We start from the raw sequence: 18,106 nt of genomic DNA, 5'->3' as shown, positions 1-18,106 counted from the left end.
ATACATTATAAAATTACTTTTCTTTTTTGTTTGTTTAGTTCAATAAATCTTGTTGTCTAATAATATGTAAATTGCTGGCTCAAACTACAGGCCATGATTTTCTCCTTGAAATTAAGTCTATGGGAGAGGTCCCTGGCACAAACTAAGATTCCCTACTGAGTACAGAATTTTTCTGTCCCCTGCACACTCACTACAATATTTTACTCTGTTTACTTACTAAAATACACTAGAGAAATTTCCACTAATGCTAAAGCAGCAATAACCACCTTGAGGACCCCAAAGTGTTTTAAAAATTTTTGAGTGTCTTACAGACCCCAAGTTAATCATTCTTCTAGTCGGGACAGACACAAGAAAAAAATGAGCAAAACAAACAAACAAAAACAAAAAACATGTTAACAAGAAAATGTCTTGTTAGTAATAGTAACAATAGCAAAATAGTAATTATGATTATAGTGCCTAATTTGTGGAATTAAAGAAAATAGTGAATATTGACTAACAACAGGATGTAAGTGATGAAGCCGAGATGGAAACTCAGGTGTTCTAAGTCCTCAAAATTCTAAAGTCAAGGCTTTGGTAGGTGAGAACTGGAGCAGCTACAGCCCAGGGGATGAGAGAAAAGAGGAGTCAGTAGTTCAGAGTCAGAGAGGCAGGGAGTAAGGGAGACTAGGATGGCCTAAATGTATGACAGCAGGAAGAAATCAGGAATCTCAGAGGTACAATCTTCTAGCAACACAGTTTGGGGATATTGACTCTGGGAAGAGAAGCAGAGTCTTAACTATCTGCTCTGACCCCAAAACCCTTAAGAAGCACAAACATCTTACAAGGCAGTCTTATGCTATTTCCAGGGATTAAAAAAAAAAAAAAAAAGATCAAACATCATGTGTAACTTTACAAAGACAGTCACACACATAAGAAAATAAACCACTTTGAATCAAATCCAGTGATAACAAAAAATAAAAGATCAGTTAAAAATTAATACCTGCAGGGCTTAAAGATTTTGAAATTGTCAGTCCCAACATTTAGACCACGTATGAAATGTTCCTGTGAACCAGCTGGGCAATGCCAAAGATCAGCGTAATTCAAGAAACTATCAGAAATCAACATACAAAATCAAAACATAGAAATTATAGAAATGAATTTGAAATAAATAATTCTATGAATGCTTAACACAACAGGAAAAATAGAGTCAAATGACCATTAGTGACCTAGAAGATATATGAATAATTTATCTAGAATGAAACCAGAGAGAGATCAAGAGATGAAAAATATAAAAAGGAGACAAAGAAGACAGAATGAGGAAATCAAATGCTAGTCTGCTTGAATTAGAAAGGGTGAGAATGGAGAAGGGGCAATATTCAAAGAGCTAAAGCCAGAGTATTATCTGAAATGGAAACTATAAATCAACACAACCAAAACAAAACAGTGCATCCTAAGCAAATAAAACAGAAACACTAGTCTTTGAGAGATTTTTTTCTCTAAAATCAAGTTTTTTCATTTATCCAAGATGCTTTAGTTCCTAAAAGGATAGGGACTGGTATTTAGAAATGGTAATCTGAGTATTATGGGTGCTTATTGCTAGAAAGTTCATTCAAGTTTCTTGGTCTTTCAGTATACAGAGCAAGGAAATATGCACTTCTTACAAGAGAAAATGCAGCATGAAGTATGAATTCATATCAATGATTCCTATTCAAATTTAAATTATTTTTCTATCTTTTCCCTTAGTCTGAAAATTTTTGGTTCCTTGTGATATTAACATATTTCTTAGTTCTTTTATTCTACTGGTAAGAAAATAATCCCACTATTATATTAAGTAGCAAAAATTGCTAAAAAAATCAACACTTATGTATTTTTTAAAATATAATCCTCCAAGTATCTGTGGTAAATTTGCCAGAATTTTAAAATCACAATTCTTCTCTATGTTATTTATTTAATTATAAGGAGTATAACCTAGATTCATTAGTTCATTTTGCTTTTATTCTATGTACTGCTTTTGTGTATATTTGTATTAATTTTCTAAGGTTATGTTAAAGTAAACATGAACAGATTTAAAAAGAATGAAATCTTGCCATTTACAACAACATGGATGGAACTAGAGTGTATTATACTAACTGAAGTAAGTTAGACAAAGACAACTATCACATGATTTCACTTGTATGTAGAATTTAAGAAACACAACAGATGAAAATAGAAGGGAAGGAAAAATGATATAAAAACATAAACGAAGACAAGCCATAATAGCTTTTTAGATACAGAGAACAAACTGAGGGTTGCTAGAGGGGAGGTCGGAGAGGGGAGGGGGGAGATGGGTCAAATGGACGATGGGCATTAAGGGGGGCACTTATTGGGATGAGCAGTTGGTGTTACATGTAAGTGATGAATCATTGGGTTCTATTCCCGAAACCCACACTAGCCTGTATATTACCTAACTCAAATTTAATAAGTAAATTTAAATAACTAAATAAATGTATTCAAAGTCAAATCCATAAAATGTGGTATATTCAAGCAGTTCAGCTTCTATTTGTGTGCCCTCCACATCTTGTTCATCTTTTAAAAATGTTCTGATGGTTTCATCCATCCTTTTAATATAAGGGAAAATATATAAATAGGTAATATCCATATTTATACATCTTTTTATATAAAATACACATATGTTTACACATTTATATATATTTATATATACATACGTATGTGTACAGATGTACCATAATATATAGGCTTGTATTGTACATGGATTTGTAAGTCTAAATGTTTATGTTTACCTATATACAATGATATGCTATATAATTTTATCTACCATATTATTTTACTCTACAGCAATCTTTAGAGAAGTTCCTTATTCTTTTATAACTTTTATTTAAAACTTCCTTGTGTGGATATAATAGCTTTTTATACAGTCTCAAACCCAAATATTCCATCAAAGGAGACTAGAATAATAAATAGTCCTATGCAAATATCCTTTTTGTATTTTTGCCTAATTATCTTTGAGACACATTTCAGAGGAACTGCTCTGAGTCAAAACTTAATGTCATACATAATTTTACTAGATATTGCATAGTTTCTCTTGCTCATCGCTGTATCATTTTGTATTCCCACTAGCAACATATGAGAACACCTGTTTCCCCAGGGCTTGATCAAAGAGTATGTTGCCAAATTGGAATTTTTGCCAATCTAACAGAAACAGAACTCCATTGTAGTTTCAATTCCCCATTTACTTATTGCGAACAAAGTTGAGACTCTTCCATGTTTGAATCATTTGCCTCCCTTTTTCTATGAATTGCTAATTTTTCTCTGAAATTATAATAATTTTCCTTCTCTATCTTTGGAAACTCTGTATCATATTAATTTTATTTCTGAAATAAATTTGTTTTCTGGTTTATCATTTATCTTTATTTTGTTCATAATTATTTTGTCATTCATTTTTCAAGTGATCAAATATACCAGTTTTTCCTTTAACCGATTAAGTACAAAAGCAGTAGAGTTGCCTCTACTCCCAGTTTACAAAGCAATATACTCAGATTTCTTTCCAGTGCATTTGTATATGTTGTTCTTTAAATTTCGGGTCCATCTGAAATTTATCTTGATATACAGTATGAGAATGAATGGAATTTTATCTTTTTCTTTATGTCGAATCAGTTATCCCAACATCCCTTATTAAAAAATAAATCCTTTCCCACTGACTTGATATACTGAACTTTACAAAAAAAAAATTCACAAGGATTAGGATCTATTCATAGATTTTCTTACTCTCTCCTTTTGGTCTGAATGTCTATTTAGCTTTCAATAATACACTGTCTTCATCTTTCTACATTTTATTATCAGATAAAGCTAGTTCACTCCCACATACCACTACCCTTCTTATCAGGACATTCATGGCCATAGTTGCTTATTTGCTTTTCCAAATGAAATCACTGGTCAACATGTTTATTCCCAGATAGAGAAAATTATATGTTAATTCTCATTATTCCATTGAGACTGCATTAAATTTATTAATTTAGAAAATATTACTATCTATGATTTTAAATTTTTCTATGAAGATACATAGTATGTAAACACAAAACACACAACTAATTAGAGAATATAATGAAAAAGAGGATACCATTCAAATACCATTTGTTTGCAAGCTTAGGAATGTTTAAAACCCCTAGGAGGAAAGCCACACTATGCTCCTGACAGGTACAAAACCAGCTTAAACAAAAAGGGAGATATATCATATATGTGCATATACAATTCAATATCACATAGATGCTAATCATTGCTTGCACAGCCATGACCTCAGTTTTGAGTCCTGGTAGCATAGCTAGATAATTGTAACCCCTTAAGTATTCAGTCATAAACAACTTTGGAATTATTTGAGAAAGGAATATGCATCCTGCTTTTTGACTGAAATCCTTCTGTTGACAATTTCCGGAAAGAACATGAAAAATTCAATGTCAATACATACATGATGGATACTATAAACTTGGAAGGAAATTGCAGAGTATACAGTAGAGCCTCCTTTAAAGAAAGGCTCTGTCATTGACACTACCGATGATATAGAGTACAATTTTGTAAGGAAAAAGAAAGGCATCACAAACCTCCATATAAAAGAGCTGGACTCTAAAATGCAAAGGAGAATACCTCAAGACCTTTCAGGGGTAGGCAAGATCAAAATTATTTTAGGATTTTTAGTATGGGGGCACCTGGGTGGCTCAGTCGGTTAAGTGTCTGACTCTTGGTTTTGGCTCAGGTCACAATATCACCATTTCATGAGTTCAAGCCCCGCATGGGTCTCTGTGCTGGCAGTGCAGAGCCTGCTTGGGATTCCCTCCCTCCCTCTCTCGCTCGCTCTCTCTCTGCCCCTCCCCCGCTCATGCTGCCTCTGTCTCCCTCAAAATCAAATGAACTTTTAAAAAAAATAAATAAATGAAAATAATTTTTAGTATGTTATTTGTCATCTTTCAGCACATTGACATTTGTACTGATGGTTCAAGAGCAATCATGGGTAAAGCTGCTGACACAGTCAGATGAATCAGGTGGTACCAGACCGTACTAGTGTTCGTATTCTCCACTCCCACACTTTCAACAGTACAAAAAACTTAAGGGGAAAAGTCCAGTTTCACTTAAAAATATCCTTGAAGCAATAGAGTTCATTAATATAATTAAATCTCAAGTCTTTGGCATGCATCTTTTAAATATTCTGTTTGACAAGGGGAATTATACATAACATACTTTTCTGCATACTAAAGAATGATGGTGGCCTTTAGGAACAGCACCCATGCAATTGTTTGAGTTGTAAGCTGAACTAGCTACTTTTTTTTTTTTTTTTTTTTACAGAATGCTATTTTTACTTGAAAGAATGACAGACAAACAAATGATAGTTATTCAGATTGGAGATATTTGGTAGAACATTTCTTTAACAATGAACAAAGTGAGCCTGTCAACTTCAAAAAAGGAGAACTGACTAGATTTGCTGCCAATGATAAAATTGGAGCTTTGAAGTTGAAAATGATCGTTTTAGAAAAAATTTTATCTGCCACCATGCATGTTCCCAATCTTCAAAGACTTTACTGATGAGTTTTACAGTGGGATTTTTTAATACTACGTATCAATATTTGGAAGATCCTCATAACTTGGTAAATGAGTATATTCCAAATGACTAATGATGATGTTATAGTATCATGAGTGGTAAAAGACCATTCGGGTTGCAAGATAAAACAGTGAATTTTAATGAACTAGTGGAGGGCAAAGTTATTGATATGTGTCATTTGCTGAATAGTGGCCCACCAAAAGGTTAATTCCTTGTCTTTATCCCCCAAACCTGTGCCTTATATGATAAAAGAGTGAATTACATTCCAAAGGTATAATTACATTAAAGATTTTGAGAGTTTATCCTGGATTATGTGGGTGGGTCATAAATCCAGTAACAACTGTCATAAGATTTAGGCAAAAGCAGATGTGACCTGGAGGCAGAGATTGGAGTGACAAGGTCACAAATCAAGAAATGCCAAGAGCCACCAGAATATGCAAGAGGCACAGAACAGAAACTCTTCATGAGCCTCTAGAGGAAGTATAACCCACCTGGCACCCTAATTTCAGACCTCTGGCCTCCAGGGAATAAATTTCTCTTATCCATCTCTCAGTTTATACTAATTTGCTGCAGCAGCAGCACCAATAGGAAACTACTAAACTATCATTTCAGATTCCACATTGCAACCAATCTTTAAGAAACTACCACTTATTGAGTTTCAGTGTAGCATTAAGAAAAGAATATTCACAATTACCAAAAAGCCTATTAAAATATCCCTCTCTTTTCCAGTTACATGCATGAAAACAGATTTTCATCATATACTTCTATCAGAACAATATATGGCAGGATACTGATGCAAAAGCAGATATGAGAATATAGCTATCTTCCAAGCTGGACATTAAAGCAATTTATATGATTATAAAACAATGCTACTCTTATTTTTATTTTAGAAAAATATAGTTAACTTTTGAAACTGTTTGGGTTAATAAATAACAGTTTGGGTATAGGTATTTTCCTTTTTTAATTTTTATTTATTTTTGAGAGAGAGCAAGAGAGAGAGCACACACATGCTTACACAAGTTGGGGAAGGGCAGAGGAAACAAGACCTAAAGGGAGAGAATCTTAAGCAGGCTCCGTGCTCAGCATCATGCCCAGTGTGGGGCTCGATCCCACAACCCTGGGATCATGATCTGAGCCAAAATCAAGAGTCAGTCACTCAATCTGACTGAGCCACTAAGGCACTCCTCCTTTGTGATTTTTTAATATAGTAAATACTATAGCTACAATTCATGTAAACAAAAGTTCTTTGGGACCTTTATTTAAAATAGTATACAACAGGGGCGCCTGGGTGGCTCAGTCGGTTAAGTGTCCGACTTCGGCTCAGGTCATGATCTTGTGGTTCACGAGTTCCAGCCCCGTGTCGGGTTCTGTACTGACAGCTCGGAGCCTGGAGCCTGCTTCCAATTCTGTGTCTCCCTCTCTCTCTGACCCTCCCCCCATTCATGCTCTGTCCCTCTCGGTCTCAGAAAAATAAAGAAATGTTAAAAAAAAATTTTTTTTAAATAAAATAGTATACAACAGACCAAAAAAATGATTTCATAGTTACCAATATATCACACTTACAATTTCCTGTTTTATGTGTTCATTTATGGTAATACTGGAGAAAAAATTCTTTATCAATTTTTTTAAAAAATTTCTGTAGAATAAAATAGAAGAAATTCAGAATTTTCTGTGAGGAATGTCTTTACAAAGAAGCTGCATTTCAGATTATCAACTGTAGTTATTAAAAGTCTGGAACTTCAGGGGTGCCTGGGTTGCTCAGTTGGTTTGACTTCAACTCAGGTCATGATCTCATGGTTTGTGAGTTTGAGTCCCACATTGGGCTCTGTTCTGACAGCTCAGAGACTGGAGCCTGCTTCAGAATCCATGACTCCCTCTCTCTCTGTCCCTCCCCCACTCACACTCGGTCTCTCTCTGTCTCTCAAGAAATAAACAAACATTAGAAAAAAAATTTTTTTTTAGAGTCTGGAACTTCATAATAAAAGGATAAAAATCATTTGATCTTTTCATCAACAAAAGATACAGAAAGAAATACAGACCTTAGAAAGAAAAGAAAAAAGCCATGGTAATTTCTTCGTCTTTGCATTTCTTCCATCTTTAAAGGATTACACAGACAATAATACTTCAATTCCTATGAAATCTCCCATCTAGTTCCCTTACATGTAAAAATGTTTCTATTCCTTTCTCTAAATTTCCCCCAAAATTCCTCCCCAGCCTTAACAAATCTTTTGATATTAGGACTCTTACCTTCTTTCCTCTAGTTTCTACATCACAAAGCCCTCAAACCGGTTCTGACAACCCTGGAATATCCTCAGAAAGCAGAGGAAGAAATGAAATTCAATGGGCAAAGCCAGAACCAATATTTGAAGATGAAGGTAAGAGTGACAAAGATTCTCAAAATATTAATAATGTTGACCCTGCTACACAGGCATATGTTTTCTTCTCTACAGATCCAATATCACCATATAACTTAATTTTTGTATAGTAAATGCTGTTTATTGGTTTTTAAATTTTTCAATCAACTGTATTATAATAACCAGAAATAATGTGATTTTGTCAATACAGACAGCATAAAAGTAATGGTACAGCTGACCCAAGTTGAGGTGAAAGAGGAATGAAAAATAAAAAGACGGGTAGATTCACAAATTTCTTCATCATATACCTCAATGACTCAATAAATTCCATTGTATTTAGGGATGGTTCAAATATCAAGGGATAGTTATCAAAGTGTGAACCTGGGACAAGCACTAGCAGCAGCATCTGATCAGTAATTAGAAATGCAAAGTGTCAGCACATGCTAGGTGGCTCAGTTGGTTAAGCGTCTGACTCGATTTCAGCTCAGTTCATCATCTCACAGTTGTGAGACTGAGCCCCATGTTGGACTCCATGCTGAGCATGGAGCCTGCTTGGGATTCTCTCTTCCTCTGTCTCTCCCCCACTCATTCATTCTCTTTCTCTCCCTTCTACCCCCCCTCCCTCCCTCTCTCTCTCTCTCTCAAAATACATAAAACATTTTTTAAAAATGCCAAGTCTCAGGCCTCACCCTAGACCTAATGTTAGTTTAGCTAAGCTGCTCCATGATAGTGCTGCCTTGGCATTCATCTTGGATGGCATTGCAGGGGGACTTGAACTCATGCTAGCCCCTCTCTGAGTGCATGCCCTGGGGACAACAGTCCCCAGAAACATGAATGTAAGTTCCTGATAGACTCCCCTAGCCACCTTTGTGATAAGCATTCTCCCCCACATCCCAGGGCCTTCCCCTTGGGTACACCTTAGTTAAGCCATGAAGCTTACCAAAACTCTGCTCCTTTTTTAATTGGCCAGTCGAGCTTTAGCCAAGGAATTTCAAAGCATTCCACCCTCTGACCCTAACAAAGGCATGTACCTCATGACCAACCTTTTCCTCTGCTTGCACCCTGCCTTGACCCCCCTTTCATGGTACCTCTACATATACCACGTACTTCCTCCAGGACTTAATAAAGTTATGTATTTCAATTCCTTTGTACATTTTTGTTGACCTGTGACTCATCATAGGACAGTCTGACAGCCAGGCCCAGGGCTGTAAATAGCAATGTTAATCTAACTAAGTCACAACACCTGCTGAATCATATTAGAGGGATATGGCCCAGGAAACTATGTTTTAACAAAACTTTCAAGTCATTTTGTTGCATGCTTAAGTTGGAGAACCATTAATCTTGTCACATCAAGAAATAAAGGTCTAAAAAGCATTCTAAATAGAAAAGCTGTAAGAAGAGTTTCTTTAGTTTTTTTAAAGATTTATTTTTGAAAGAGACAGAGAGAGGAACGTGAGTGGGGGAGGGGCAGAGAGAGACAGAGCGACACAAAATCTTAAACAGGTTCCAGGCTCTGAGCTGTCAGCACAGAGCCTGACACAGGCTTAAACCCACCAACCATGAGATCATGACCTGAGCCAAAGCTTAACCGAGTGAGCCACACAGGTGCCCCAAGAAGAGCTTCTTATACAACAATACATGTAATAAAATCAAAAGCAGAGTCTGTTGGGGAGGAAAAAGGAAGGCAGTCATATGCATTAATTGTCCTACTTTTTATAGGAAATAGTTAACAAATGATATCAAGAGCTGATGAATTAATAACATTGAATCAAGTTTATTATTAGCATTATAATAACCAACAGTTAGAAGTGACTTTATCTGAGAAGTGAAACTAGGAACAACAAGTAGGGGACACATTCATTCTTCACTGTATAGCTTTCTGTGTTTTCTTTTTTCAACCAAATTATCACTCTATCATTTTGAAATAATGTCCAGCATTCAATTTCCAGACCCCTGTAAATTTTTATCCAAGTTTACATCTACGTATTTATCTCAGCATTTTATTTGAATTTCTCTTGACATCAAAGAGGTAGATTTAAAAGATTCCATCTAAACTCTGTCTTTGCTGACACTGGTGTGCAAGGCCAGATGACATCAGGATTTTCCAGTGCCAAAGTAAAATCTGCACCAAAGTTGAGCCAGCAAAGATGACATTAGGTTATTCCAATAGGGGATAAAGACACAGCTATACTGAAACAAAAGGCTGGAGGATTTTTAAGTGATAGGGTGATCTAGAGAAAGGTACTGGGGGACATTAGGGAGGAGGTTCATCAATGGAATGTGTGGATAACATTGGGTTGAGTCCCCAAACGTTTCTATGATTAGGCCATCTACATTTGCTAGTTGGTGCCCATCAGAGTTAGGCTCTTACCATCCTGCAGAGACTAAGAGATAGGGATATTTTCATGGTTAACATTTCAAAGAGATTGTTATCAAATCCTTAAGAAAATATTTTCCTGGGTTGTAAAACTGTCAAGAGGCTGGGAGAAGACTTACATACATTTCAAGAGGCAGAGAAAGAGTGTACAATTCCAAGTTTTCTAAAGTAAATGCTCTACGAAAATGGAGATCAGAAGCCTATGAAAAAGAAGAAACCTGCCTAAAGTCTAGTCAAGCAGAGGGAAATGTTAAGGTCATCGTGGTCACCAGGCCTAATATGCCATATTACTAACGTGCTACTGGTGAATACATGTTCCAGGGCTGACACACTTGCTTACTTGTCCAGTCCTCCCAAAGAGCATTCTGCTAAGAACTGGTACTGGCAATCACATAGGCAGTAACCCTGTGAGACATTCAGGACACATATGCACTCTTGTTCCTCTACCCCTTCCTCTGACACCCAGACCACCTTTGCCTGTAGCAATGCTATTTGACTAGAAGCCACTTCAGGCCAGACTCTTTTCTGATTGATCTTTTTAGCCTTCAGAGGTCTTCACACAATGCCCTACAAGTGGATTATGTTCAAAGGATATTGATGAATGCAATAAAGTAAATACACCCTCCCTGAAGATACAGATCTATGAGCTTACAACAGAACCTGAGAATCTTTACAGGGCCACAAAACCAATCTATGTAACCTCATCTCTAGTGCATTTCAACCCCTTTTATTAGACTAACAGCCAAGCACACCTTTTAAAACACCACCACATGTCCATTTGACCTTTGGATAGCAGAGAGGCCCTACAGAGTTCATGCACATAGCTCCCTGATACCATGGTAAGTATAGGTGGGTTAAAAAAATAGTAACAAGTGAACCCTACAGAAAAAATACAGAGATAGCCATAAATAAAACTACTTGTTTAATGAATCACTTAGCAGATTCCTGACCATTGTGAGGAATGAAGCTAACATTTTCACTATTTATCTTACAAAGTATACCATCACAGAATACGTCTTCTTGTGGATAAAAAGAGCATCTACTAGCCTAACTAGGTAAAAATATAAATACAAATAAAAATATAGTATTATGCACAGAGGATTTAGTTAATTGAGCTAATCTGAAGTGAATTATTCCAAGTACTCCTATCTTCATCTCAGGATGGAATAGAGTCTATATCTATTTTGAACTTCACATTACTTTCAGAAAATACGTGACTTCTTTCTGAAAATCAATTCCTCAGCTTTATTTCAGCCCCCTGATTTTTCCAGATACTCAGAGCATATTCCTACAATTGTCCTATTCATATCATCATCTTGAATCATTCCAATATCCATAAGGACCTTAAAACATATTTCAAATATCTACCAGTCAAAAAGAAAAAAAAAGAGCTAAACACGTACAAAAGAAAATATCTAAAGAACTCTGTTAATGACCTAATACCACATGAAGAATTGTAGTTGACCCTTCAACGACATGGGTTTATACTTCATGGATTCACTTACACATATTTTTTTTTCAATTAATACAGTAGGGAACTGTAAATGTATTCTTATGGTTTTCTTACCCTTTTCTTTCCTCTAGATTACTTTATTGTAAGAATACAGTCTATATACAGATCACATGCAAATATATGTTACTCAACTTTTTATGTTATCAGTAAGGCTTCTGGTCAACAGTAGGCTATTAGTAGCTAAGGTTTGAGAGAGTCATACGTTATTTTATTTTTTTTACTTCCTTAGGGGCTGGCATCCCTAACTCTCATGTTGTTCTAGAGTCCACTGTACTCTAAAACGTAGTTTAAAATGAACATTTATTGCCTTACAGTTTCCATGGGTCAGAAATTCAGGTATGGCTTACCTGGGTGGTTTTGAGTTAGGGTCTCTGATAAGGTCGTAGTTAGGATGTCGGCAGGTATGTGAAGGTTTAATTGGAGTGGGAGGATCAGTTTCTGAGATAGTTCACTAACCTGGTGCTGTTGGAAGGAAGCTTCAGTTCCTCTTCTTGAGTTGCCCGAGTACCACCATAACATGAGGGCTGGTTTCTTCAAGCATGAGCAACCTATGAGAAAACATGCCAGAGCCTCAGTATGTTTTATGACCTAGCCTCAGAAGTTACACACCATTATTTTTTCAATATAGTATTGGTTACACAGGTTGGCCCTATTCCATTAACAGGGAACTACACGTGGGCATGAATGGCAGGAGGGGAAGTATCTGGGTGCCATCTTGGATACCAGCTATCATAGCATCCTTCTTTTATTACTATCTATTCTACTCACTAACCAATGCAATGCCCCTCTCTGGTTTTGCTCCCAGACTATTCCAATGTTCAATCTACACTTTTCCTGTCTTCTTCTTATTCTCTTTACCACCTATTTCAGTGCATGCCACTCCATAGAAATGATTTCCTTGAAGACTATCCATCATCTCTTCCTGCTAAATTGATGGTCTTGACCTTTCCTTAGACATTTTCAACATCTTACAATGTTAGTGTTACCAACTATCCACTCATGAAGTTCTCTCATTCTTTGGCATATTTAAGAGTTTCTCCCATCCTTCTAATGCCATTTCTCCTCTCTTTTTCCTCACTAAGTCCCTAACTGTGGAATGTTCTTTAAGCTCATCCTTCTGGTTTTCTAGCCGTAGTACAATTGGGCTGATATTCATTCACTACTTCAGCTATGTCATTTATTATTTGGCCACTAATGAATCTGCATTTCCTTTCCTACTCAATCATACTATGTCCTTTCTAGCTGCCTACAGACATCTTCATTCCCTAATTCCTAAAGAAGGCTCATTATTTCTTCCTTTAATGCCTCTAGGAATAATTTGCCTTTTTCTATCCATTGCAACTACCACTACCGTAGTCTAGTCCCTCCCTATACCATAATCTTATTAAAATAGCAATATTTTAGATTCTATACTTACTTGACCCTAAATATTGACCCTGCTTCTCCTCTAAACCAACTGTCATGTGTTTTGATACTAAATCTTGAGAAATTCCTCTTATCTTTTCATTTTCCAGCACAAGAGAATTCATTATAATCAACTGCCTTTAAATCAAAACTCCTTAGACTGGTTTTTAAAGCATATATTGTCTTCCCATTTGGCTACTATACCTAATTTCTTACTCCCTTTATTTCTCTTTGGTAAGGTTAATTCATTCACTGTCCCCCAGATACACAAATTCCACATTTACCTTTTCTATTCTATTTCTTAAGAATTAAGAAATTCTATTCTTACATTTCCATCCTCCCAATTTTTGTAGGTATACCTCAAATTCCAAAATCTCAATGCAATCTTTTCTAACTACTTTAGTTCATACTGGGCTATTTGATATTGGAGTCCTTAATGCTTTATTAGGCACCCCTCTCTCTTATTCTCCATGTGTTAGTCCTATTTCTATAGCTAAGTTGCAAGCTTTCTATAGCTAAGTTGCAAGACTCGTATTTTATATTTCTTCTAAAACACCTAAGATAATCCATAAGCAGCAAACTGAGTACATAATAGGCCATGAATAAATATTTATTGGTTAACTAAATAAGGAAAATAACTAGAAAATTCCCATGTCATTTGGTAGGATGACTACAGGCAGAAGTCTCCTCCCAAAATTTATTTTCTAAAAGTGCATTTTCCCCATGTGTCAATGAAAAAAAAAATGACTCTTTTCTAGCATAGCCCAACTTAGTTCCTAAAGCATGTGTAAAATCACTTAGATGGAATTGTTAAAGGTACAACTTTTTAAATAAAGTCAGATATACAGAATTGCTTCAGTTAGCAAGCACAGAGGAAATCGGATCACATTTCAAAGTAATTTGATAATTTTGGCAGTCACAGAATAATTAGGGGAAAAAGCAATAGGGCTGTTGTCCTGAATTTATTAAAGGAAAGGAAACTCTTATAAAACCCAACAGATAACAGGAAACCCTACAGGATATGTAACAGAAACAAATAGTGAAGCTGATTGTTTCACTGCAGAAATGCTATTTTTTTTCAATTACATTACATTAAAAATTAATAAGACTATTAAAAATAACCATGACCTGTCTTTGGAAAAACAACATATTCACAATTCCCCCAAGTCTCATGGCTTCTTGAGCACTCCTTTGGGAGCAGTATTTTATGTTGGAAACAGCATGAGTTTTCACAGCCACAGAGACCTGCATCACTAGTTGAGTGACCTTAGGCAAGTTACCCAACACTGAGGAAACCTACCAACCTCACGGGGCTGTAGTGCAAATTAAATGAGATTACTGATCTGAAAGAACCTGGCATGGTGCCCACTACATGCTGGTCAATATATTTTAGTTTCTTTCCATTCTGTTTAGCAGAGATAAAGAGCAAATCAGAGGCAGAACAACACTAGATTAGGAGAGAGGAACCAGTGATTATGATACTAATTCAACAGCTGGTTCAGTATTGGGCAGGGACAGTCAACTGTCTTCCAGTTTCCATTTTTCTCTTCTCCATTTTGGTATTAGATCCCCCCTGGGCACACAGGTAGCCAGACAGAGCAATAGGTCTCTTGCCTTCACAGGGTTTTAATTGTTTGATTTGCAGTGCCTTTGGGTAGACTAGACACTTCAGTTTTCTACCATTCACCAGGCACTTCTCCCCTAACCTAATCCAATATTCATGACTCATTCCTGACACCTATGGGCTCTTCTGTGTATGGCCAATGGACCAGATGATCCCTACAATAATTGATTGCTATGTTCAGTGATTCTGGGGAAACACATGGAATAATGTTCATTCCTCTGGCAGTCTATAGTCTAAGGACTTAAATTTTAGAAAAGAGGAAAGGAAAAAAACTCTAAAAAATTTTGAAATAATCTAACCTTTAAAATGCTCTAATCTCTCCTGCATGTTAAACCTATCATATTTTTATTTACATGTATGGTATATTAGTTTCCTGTGGCCCCTGTAACAAATTGCCACAAACCTGGTAGTTCACACAACAAATTTATTCTTCACAGCTGTGGAGAGCAAAACTAAAATCAATTCATCTGTGGGGGCATACTCCTTCTGAAGGCTTCAGGGGACAATCATTCCTTGCCTTTTTCAGCTCTAGTGACTTCCCATCTTATTTGGTTTATGGATGCATTACTGCAGTCTCTGTCTCTATCTTCACATGGGCTTCTCTCCTCTGTGTCTCTTCCTCTTCAGTCTCAAATCTGTTTCTGCCTAACTCTTATAAGGACACTTGTCAGTAGATTTAGGGGCCACTTAGATATTCCAGAATGACCTCATGTCAAGATCCTCAACTTAGTTACATCTGCAAAGACTATTTCCAAATAAGATCACATTCACAGGTTTTAAGGGAAAGAACTTAGATCTATCTTTTGGGAAGCCACCTGAGCCCACTATAGACGTCTACATAATCAATCACTCACTTATAGAATATAGGTGGGTAGACATCTCACACACTGACAAGCAAATAAATAGCATATTCTCAACTATTTAAAAAAGCCCTTCAGGGCTAGAATATAGCTTGTGAAGCTGCAAATTTAGATAGTAATCTTTTCATTCTACCAATATGTTCTGCATGTAATTTTCCTTGTTCATGATGTTCTATTTTGAGCATGCACTACTTCATTAAGAGGTCACAATTATTGAAAAAATACCTTGCTAATGACTTTTTGCCTCCTGTTTAAACAAGTAATACCCATACACAATCTTAAAATTTTAAGGTATAGAGAAAAGATTACCCTTCAAAACTCCTTATTTCCTCTCTTCTCAAACAACAGTTTAAAATTCCTTTCAGAATATTTTGTGCACACATAAAGGGTTGTTAATTGTTTTATCATAAATAAAATCATGCTATACAGGGGCACCTGGATGGCTCAATGGGTTAGGTGTCCAAATGCTGATTTAGGCTCAGGTCATGATCTCAAGGTTTTTGAGACTGACCTCCACATTGGGCTCTGTGCTGGCAATGTGGAGCCTGCTTGGGATTCTCTCTCTCCCTCTCTGCCCTCCCCTCTCAGTCCCTCCCCTCGTGTGCTCTCGCTCTTAAAAGACAATAAACTTTTAAAAAATCATGCTATACATATTACTCAGTAAATTGCATTTTGTTTTTATCAACATCTTAAAGCTATCTTTCTACATTAAGACCTATACTTTTACTTTTCTAATCACACAGTATTTGATGGAAGGAATGTTCACTATTTACTGATGAACATAAAAGTCGCTTTCAAATTTTTGGTATTATAAGAAGTTTGGAATGGTTACATGTCTAAGAATGTGCAAAGATAGGGGCACCTGGGTGGCTCAGTTGGTTAAGCATCTGACTTCAGCTCAGGTCATGATCTCATGGTCTGCGGGTTTGAGCCCCACATCGGGCTCTGTGATGACAGCTAGAGCCTGGAGCCTGCTTTGTCTGTCTCTTCTCTCTGCTCCTCCCTTGTTCATGTTCTCTCTCTCAAAAATAAATAAACATTAAAAAATTAAAAAAGAATGTGCAAAGATTTCTGTAGAATAGATTTTCAGATGACATTGCTTGGCAAGTGTTATGCACATTTCAAATTTGGTTGAGCCTGCTCATTTGTTCTCCACAAAGTGCTGTATGAACTGGCCAATTAATGGTGAAGAGTAACTCTTACCTAGTCAAACAGCTAAATATAATGTGTGTATGTGCATGTATGTTGTTTATATGTTTATGCATATACACACTTTAAAATGCCTAAGTACACACCCATACACACACACACATTTTATATATGAAAGCCCTCCCAACATCAGTTAGATGAATTAGGAAAAATGCCACTGATGCCCACACCTTACCTACCACATCCAGAGCTGATCATCAGGCCCTCAAAGAAGGGGAAAGAAACCCCCTTTGGGGGTAAAGTGAAGAAAAAAGTTAAAGAAAAAAAAAAGGTGGCATCTGTCATGTTTTCTGACCCAGCACCATGATCATCCCAGGGCAGAACATTCTCCCAGACCAGGAATTCTCCCTCAGGATAGATGTGGCTACAAATATCTAACTGATGCATCCTAAATCAATGAAGGAACTCAGTCCAAAAATAGAATCAGAATTAATTATGCTTTTTTCCTCAAAAATTCTACCAAGAAAAAACTTGCTAAAAGTGGTGTGTAACTTGAATTCCAAGGTAATCTGATTGAAATGAGCACAGTACATTTAGACGCTTCTCAGCAAAACCGGGAGAGGGAGAAGATCTTTTCATCAGGCTCAAAGTTCAACTGGAGTGACAGTGTCATAAAAAAAACTTACCGAGGTGCCTCCAAAGTGGTCACTCTGGACCAGCTTTCGGCAGAATTGTAACAAGAGAGTAATAAAAAGTCTTCCAGAGCATTAGAACAATTACATGCTCTTAAAACAAGCTGACTGCAAAGGATGCACCTGTTTTGAAAGCAGATCTTACCGCTCTTTATAATGCAGCAGGAAACTGTTTCCCAGTTAGAGGAGTACATAAATTTATTCATCAATCCATGATAGAACATTCACAGACTCAGAACTTATCATGTTCAATTAGATAAATAATTTCATTATATTCAGCTTTTCCTTATTCAGGGTCTACAATATCCTCAATCCCTGCCAACTGAAGCTCAGTACACACTAGCTTTCTACCTCCTCAACTCCCCCACATATACCCTCGTCACATGCTGGCAGAAAAGGGTGCCAAATAATAAAAACATGATGGGTTGCATTGCAAAGAATTGCTTTCTGTTGAAAATCTAAGATGCATAAAACATTGTGTTGTAGTAGTAGTATTTGTTGCATTTACAACAAAGAGCAGAAACGTTAGTCAATTCAGATGTAGGAGATCAGCTGCACTGGAGATTA

At 36.4% G+C, this 18,106-nt stretch overlaps 1 long non-coding RNA gene across 3 annotated transcripts in view; it reads right to left on the bottom strand.

The window, feature by feature from the left end:
• The window catches only part of LOC128314799 (uncharacterized), a 388,750-nt gene that overhangs the window by 323,235 nt on the left and 47,409 nt on the right, over positions 1–18,106 (bottom strand). For all 3 annotated transcript variants that reach the window (XR_008296859.1, XR_008296858.1, XR_008296857.1), the window contains exon 2: positions 12,267–12,358. This is a non-coding gene — a long non-coding RNA (uncharacterized LOC128314799). The remainder of the gene's footprint in view (positions 1–12,266; positions 12,359–18,106) is intronic.

The sequence above is a fragment of the Acinonyx jubatus genome, chromosome A2, assembly GCF_027475565.1.
Source record: "Acinonyx jubatus isolate Ajub_Pintada_27869175 chromosome A2, VMU_Ajub_asm_v1.0, whole genome shotgun sequence".
In the NCBI taxonomy this organism is placed as follows: Eukaryota; Metazoa; Chordata; class Mammalia; order Carnivora; family Felidae; genus Acinonyx; species Acinonyx jubatus.
The sequence above is the reverse complement of the archived record's forward strand: the minus strand, read 5'-3'. Positions and strand labels throughout refer to the sequence as shown.